The 7,622-nt window shown below is 41.7% G+C and overlaps 1 pseudogene; it reads left to right on the top strand.

Moving 5' to 3' along the window:
• The first annotated feature begins 1,079 nt into the window (after positions 1 to 1,079).
• LOC100948819 lies at positions 1,080 to 3,008 on the top strand (annotated as a pseudogene).
• Positions 3,009 to 7,622: the final 4,614 nt, after the last annotated feature.

Here is a 7,622-nt window from a genome sequence, read left to right as displayed (position 1 = left end):
CTGAGTGTTTGTGTTCTCCTAAAATTCATAAACTGAAATCCTAACTCCCAGTGTGATGGTCTTAGGAGGTAGGGTCTTGGGGAGGTGATTAGGTCCTGTGGGGAGGAGGTCCTCATTATTGCCCTTATTAAAGTGGAGCAGGAAACCGATGCAGACAGAAGACTCCAGGCACCAGTTGATTAGTGGAAGCGGGTTTATTTAGCCGGGGGTACTCAGACACCAGCCTGTTTCTCAAAACCGAGGCCCCCCCCCCAACTCAATCTCTTGCCTCTCTTTTATCCACTTTTCAGGGCAGGAGTGCACATGAGGGTCATAAAACAGAGAGAGACATGACATCATCCTCAAGGTCCCGGGCTTAACGGGGAAGGTCACATTCGCCTGGGTCCTTGAGACTGGTTGGACCATCTACCCTCAAAGGTGATGGAAGTCCAGGGAAGTTACTAGGTTACAATCTAGGCCCCACATATGTTAAGGAAGAAACATACAGACAACAGAAATGCCTGCGGCTTGGCTGAGACCTACACAGGGTGGCTAGGACAGATTCTTTTAGTTCTGCTTTTACTTTCTTGCCTCCAAAGGTTCCCCAGAGGGCTCTCACACCCTCTTTTCATCACATGAGATACAAGCAGCTGGCCATGTGCAATCTAGTGGAGGCCCTGACCCAGACCTGATCATGTTGGCACCCTGACCTCAGACTTCCAGCCTCCAGAAACATAAGAAATAACTTTTTGTTGTTCATACACATTAGCTACCCAGTCTATGGCATTTTTCAAACAAGTCAAATTTTTCACTGGGGGAATTGTTACCATGGCATTTAAAAAAAATAACAGCCAGAATCTACTGAGATCCTCTATTTGGAAATCTAGAACCGGTGACCTACAAAGCTACCTAGAGACCAAGCTTTCAAACATGCCTTGCATCTCTAGGTGGTTGCTCATTGCGCCCCAGGGCGGGGCTTCCAAGCCATGCCAGCTCACCAGGTGGTGGGCCGCACATGGGGTGCCCCGGGCAAAGGCTGTTGCCCCAGGTGGGGCTTCCCCTGACAAGGCTGTTGCGGGTGGGGCCTTCCTGGACACGGCTGCACCCACTACGATTCTGCCCACTACGACTCTGCCCAGACATCTGAATGCAGCCTCATACCCCAACTTGGAGCCCTCCCCCTGTGATGGACACTGCCTATGCAGGAATATAACCAGGAATTCAAAACTAGACTCACCTGGAACACCCTCCACCACTCCCTGAGTACAAATTGGCCCAGTCCCAGGTAGGAGAGGAAGTGGATGCTGTTTGTCTCATTTGCGCTCAGGGATTGCCCTAGTAGTGCACTGCAGATGAGGTGTTTACTTCTTTCTCCAAGGGCAGAATCTGCAATGATGAGAATCAAATACATTTCCTCTTCAACAGAGATGGGAAACGAAGGGGTGAAGGCAGTGCAGAAAGCCTTAGAGAAACACCCTATTCATGGGTCAGCGGTCTGTGGAAATGTATGAAGTAGTGAAGATGTAGGTGTCTTTTTTTTTTTTTTTTTTGAGACAGAGCCTCAAGCCGTCCCCCTGGGTGGAGTGCAGTGATATCACAGCTCACAGCAACCTCCAACTCCTGGGCTCAAGAGAGTCTCCTGCCTCAGCCTCCCAAGTAGCTGAGACCACAGGCGCCCGCCACAACACCCGGCTAGTTTTTGGTTGCAGCTGTCATTGTTATTTGGCGGGCCCAGGCTGAATTCGAACCCGCCACCTTAGGTGTGTGTGGCTGGCGCCTTAGCTGCTTGAGCCACAGGCGCTGAGCCAATGTAGGTGTCTTAATGAAGAACTTATGGGTCAAATCTTCACTTGTGGTAAATGATGGCCTAGTTCATTGGAGAGGACTTCCTTATGTGGGGGTGAGAAAGACATTGTAGACTTCTTTGCAGGCCTGAATATGTGCTGACATTACTTTTGTGATGGACTGTAGAGGGAGAAGAAAAACAGAGGAAGCCTAGGCACAGTATGAAGAACCAGAAATGGCCAGCCAACACTCTGCTGACACACAGAGGAGAAATTGGCAACTGGTATAGATATTTCAGCGCAAAAGGGACGAGGTTTAACACTTGTTGGCTTTTTTTTTTGCAGTTTTTGGCGGTGGCCCAGTTTTGGCCTCCCATATGTAGGGTTGGCGCCCTACTCCTTTGAGCCACATGCACTGCCCACACATTTCCTGAGGAGATGTCACAAAAAGCTTCCAGAGGCTATTGATTTTGGAACTGTGCCTTACCTCATTTTTTTCCAGGGAATTATCAACTCTTTTGCTCCCCTGAAGTCTGTTAGAATCACCAAGGGAAGGCCCCTGGGGAAGCTGATGTGCACGTGTAGCAGCCATGCTCAAGGACCTGTCCTGTGTTCATCACAGGCATGTTGACTGTGCCTGAATTCATGTCCCAAAGGAAAATAAGACTTCCAGGGGCTCCAGATGATAAATAAGGATGAAGCAAGAAGCATTTCATTTGCAAATCTTTCTTGGACATGGGATATAATGTTCCAGGGCAGAATCTGCAATGAGCACTAACTGCTAGATAAAGGATTTTGATATCTTGGGTTAATTGCTTCTAAGAAAAATTTCATAGTGGACTGTTAGAAAGAAAGATTCTGTTTGGGTTAGAGACAGGAAATAAAGGAAATAAACCACAAATTTAAACCTTTGTTTAAATTATCTAGGATCTCATTTAAAAATCTGGTCTTTATTTTATTTGATTAAGCAGTTTGTTTTCTTAGATGATATGTTACCTATTGTAAAAACTACATATTTTTATTCTGTACTATTTTTTAAGCTTTCTCCCATTTAAAAAATAATCAGTTCAAGGTTTTATTTTTTGCCTATGAATCAAGAGCTCTCATACAAAACTTCTTATGGAGTAAAGCAATGCTTTAATTCGACCAAACATTCACCAAAGCAAAGAAAGTTTTCAGACCTTTGAACCAGCATGGTTTTTTCAGAATAACTTCAATTTTATCTCTATTTGATTACTTAGGTAGGGGAATTTTTAAAAATGCAAATCAAAACAAAACAAATATACTACAGGTTAGTGAGCGTAAATGACAATTTGGTAGTTTTATATCGTTAGAAACTTTTTGCCTTTCTAAGCTTTGTGCTAAAGGCATTTCACATTGGTGCCTATCTACTTAAGGAGGCATTCTAGTCTTAATTTAAAGATTGTCACATCTGCCCCTAAACACCCCTTATTTTTTGATTTTGGGTAAACCTGAAGGATGTTTGTTAGTCTCAAAACTGTAAAGTGACTTGCCAGAATAGTCCAGACTGGAAAGGACACTAAGGACTTCACTTGAATTTCAATCAGCTCTAGATAGGAAAAAATATGTCTCCTCACTTGTTTCATTAATGGGGTAGCACATCCCATATTTTAGAAAAAGTAGGGGTGCCTTGCTTAAATAAAAATAACATTTAATATGGTAGCGCCTGTGGCTCAAAGGAGTAAGGCACTGGCCCCATATGGGCAGGTTCAAACCCAGCACCGGCCAAAATAAACAAATAAGTAAACAAACAAAAAAGAGCATTTAATATACAGGGTGGCCATAAAGTTCGTGCACATGAACTTTATGGCCACCCTGTATAGTTATGTGAAGGTTTATGGATAAAACCATATTTCTGTCACCTTGTGGCAGTACTTTCTGCTTTACTGTTAAACAACTTGTTATTTAAATATTGGACAGAATGGCTGCCTTCAAAATGTACTTATTAATAAACTAATGCTATGTGTACCTGTGTAGGAGAATCAATGTCCTATATACTTTCTTTGCCTTGTTAGTGTTCTCATGACAACTGCTACCAAGAGGTGCAGTTCTTGTTCTTAAAATGGAATTTGCCCAGATTTTGTAAAGGTTATATCTGGAAGAGAGATCATCTTCTTTCACTTACTGGGTAACCATCTTTAATTACCAGCTAAGGTACAAAATCACTGCACTGCCTGGGTTGCTATGGCTCATGCCTTTAATCCTAACACTCTGGGAGGCCTAGGCAAGTGGATTGCTTGAGCTCAGGAGTTTGAGAACAGCCTGAGCAAGAGTCTCTCTTGAAAATAGAAAAACTAGCCAGGCAGGGTGGGAGGCATCTGTAGTCCCAGCTACTAAGGAGGCTGAGGCAAGAGGATCACTTGAGCCCAAGAGTTTGTGGTTGCTGTGAGCTATGACGCCATGATACTGTATCCAGGGCAAATGAATGAGACTGTCTCAAAAAAAAAAAAAAAAATTACTTCACTATAAGTAGTCAATGTGAAGGCTTATTTCAGGCTAAAGATTTTAAGAAGAAAAAAAAAGAAAGAAAAAAGAAATCTGTACTAGATTTTGTGAGAATCTTGAGAAAAGCAAATAGGAGCGACCAATACAAAATTCTGGGTCAGTGAGATAGTTATGCTGAAAATCCATCTCAGGCCCGTAAGCTGGCCTGGTACACATACCTTCTGAGTAGCGGCTGAAAGCATTCATTTATCTGCACTTGACTGTTGTTATATATTTATAACTCTGAAATTTTAAGAAGTAACATTGGCTCCTTTCTCTAAAACCCCATTTATGGCCATTGTTCCACCATTCAATATGTACCCATAGTTGGACAATTTCTTATGAAGAAAGAAAGGAAACCTTTCTGATTAGGGGTCAGGTGCGGTGGCTCAAGCCTATAATCCTAACACTCTGGGAGGCCGAGGCAGATGCATTGCCTGAGCTCGGGCATTCAAAACCAGCCTGAGCAAGAGCAAGACCCTGTCTCTACTAAAAAGATAAACTAACTGGATGTTGTGGGATGCGCCTGTAGTCCCAGCTACTCAGGAGGTTGAGGCAAGAGGATCACTTAAACCCAAGAGTTTGAGGTTGCTGTGAGCTATGATGCCACCCACGGTACTCTACCGATGGTGACTGAGTGAGACTCTAGCTCAAAAAAAGAAAGAAAGAAAGAGAGAGATTAGAACACTGACCCAGTAACACACCAGTGATGTCTTTCCTTATGGCCTTTGCTTCAAAGTTTAACCACACTTGGTGACTGTGCAGCGCTGCTTGCTCAGCCCACCCATATTCTTCAAAGATCCCTTGGAATACCTGGGTTCTTGGTTTGCAGAGATAATGAGCACTTTCTTACCTAAATCAGAGGAAAAAAAAATCTTCCTGGGAAATAAAAAGTCCTCTTGGTCATAATTTAAGGAAGAAGAAAACCATTAGTGGATATTTAAGGGCATCAGCATATTTAAAGTGCAGAAATACGATTTTCAGTACATATTATTTTAAAATAGTCATCATTTTACACATTTTAAGGGGTAATTTACAAGATTTACTTTCACCCGATTTTACAATATATAGGGTTGGAAAACAAGATAGGATAAATCATGTCCTCTCAAGATGAAAGAGCCAAACTTTATAAAAAGTCTGCTATAGGGCGGTGCCTATGGCTCAAAGGACTAGGGCCCCAGGCCCATATGCCGGAGGTGGCAGGTTCAAACCCAGCCCCGGCCAAAAACTGCAAAATAAAACAAACAAAAAAAAGTCTGCTATAATTTGTCTATTCTAAGTAAGGGGTTTTAACCCTGTCCTTGTAAGAATAACAATTCATGCTGTATGTTGAATCCACGAGGACGGTGACCTTGGCTCTCAGCAATAGCCACACTCTGCATAATATCCATCTGATCATGAGAGTTTTTATATTTTCTTCTCCTCCAAGCCCATAGGATTGAATATTTAACCCAAAGAAGAAAAAAATGGTCTTAGATCTCTGGAGCCTGAGACCCATCTGCTTTGGGTGGTGACACATCTAACAGGAAGATATTGGAACTGGTGACATCTCACAGGCTTCAATTATGTGGATTTCTCCCACCCTGGTGTGGAGCCTCATTCAGAAAAATTCCTTTTAGGTCTTCTCGAAGACAAATTGGCAAAACACCCTCTGTGCCTGAGAGAGTCGCACTTGAGGCTGAATACTGAAACATGAGCCAGGGCAACTGCAATTACAACAATAAATTCTAAATTTTACCATCTGTTCAGCCCCTACTAGAGAGAAAATATTATACAGAATGCTAATATAATGTTTCAGGTCATTCCAGCAAGAATAGGAAGGAGTTGAGAATCAAGCAATGTTTTTCTTAAGGTTTTTAATTCTAACCCCCAAAGCCCATATTTCATGTCTTGGAAAAGTAGCTTTATTTTGTTTTCCTTAAGATTTTATTTATGGCTGCAATTTGGATACTGCAAAAAAAAAAAAAAAAAAAAAGGAATTTCTGATAGCTCTAGATTTGCTGCCTCTCTTCCAGGGTATACTTTGGTCTGGGAGAGGTGTGATCTCCACCGGCAGGGAGGAGCCAGCATTGTTGTGATATGTCTGTGAGATTGTCACAGGGATTTGCTGCCACCTACAGCCTGTGCATGCACAATGTCATATTTGTGAGAACCAGACTGTCATTAAATGGACTCGGAGTTATCTGCCACACCAGCCTGGGGTTCAAAGCTTTCGTTCTTCCAGTTAATTCCATGGGTCCCAGGATACCTTTTTTATCTGAGCTTCCTCCTTCTACCTAACCTAAACTGCACAAGATCTCAGAAGTGTTCTTAGGGTTTTTGCTTTCAGATCTTGAAACTGGAGCAAAATAGAAAGACTAATCTATCTGTAGCATGGGTGAGTTTACATCCAGCACAGCCTAATGCACAAACACCTGCTGGGATGGGCATGCCCTTTGTGGCTCAGGGCCCACCCCCACCCCAGGTGGCCCCCACACGGACTCCAAAGGTGCCACCTTTTTAGTTCACATTCTCTTAATCACTGTCCCCAAAGCAGAGCTCCCTGTCTCAGTGGTCAACATGAAGAAAGTTTCTAAAACAGTATTATCTATATTTTATTATTATTACTCTTGTTACAATTACACATACATCAAAATAAACCTTATGTAAATATGATTTAAAGGACATGAAATGAATACTTGAGTACGCACCACATGGCTTAAGACATAGAACATTAATAATACCGTTGAAGACCTATGTGTCTCCTTACACCACATACTATTCTGAGTACTTAATGATTATTTTATCGTGTGAGTATGTATCCCTGAGTGAGTTTTTATTTGGCATGCTTTTATACTTGGTCTAAGTGATATTCTGTGAGCTTTTTTTGTACTCAATTTTACAATTATGAAATATACACATTGCATTGTATATACCTGTAGTTAATTATTATCCTGGGAGATAGTGAGATGTGTAAATGCTCACTTTTACAGAATTTTTCTGAACAGCATACTAATGTACACTATCCACCAGCAGTGTATAAGTCTTGCTTTTGAACCACATGGGGAATCAATAATAGTTGGTACTATGTAACCTGCTGTGTGTGGTAATTTTTATATATCTGTTAAATCAGTTTTATTCACCTATTATATTTTTAATTTTGTCTGTTTGACTGCCACGTATTAAGAGCTATGTGCTGAAATCTCTCACTCTGGTTTGTGGATTTGTTTTTATAACCCAATGTTTGCTTTGAATCTTTTTTAGGATGCTTGCATTATTTCTCAATCCATTTTTTCTCCTCTATAATTTGGCCCTCAATATTAATTATTTTAATATTTCGCCTAGAAACTTCAGTACACAAGTATCACTTAAAAA

Source organism: Otolemur garnettii, unplaced genomic scaffold, assembly GCF_000181295.1.
Source record: "Otolemur garnettii isolate 467f Iridium unplaced genomic scaffold, OtoGar3 scaffold00026, whole genome shotgun sequence".
In the NCBI taxonomy this organism is placed as follows: domain Eukaryota; kingdom Metazoa; phylum Chordata; class Mammalia; order Primates; family Galagidae; genus Otolemur; species Otolemur garnettii.
The sequence above is the reverse complement of the archived record's forward strand: the minus strand, read 5'-3'. Positions and strand labels throughout refer to the sequence as shown.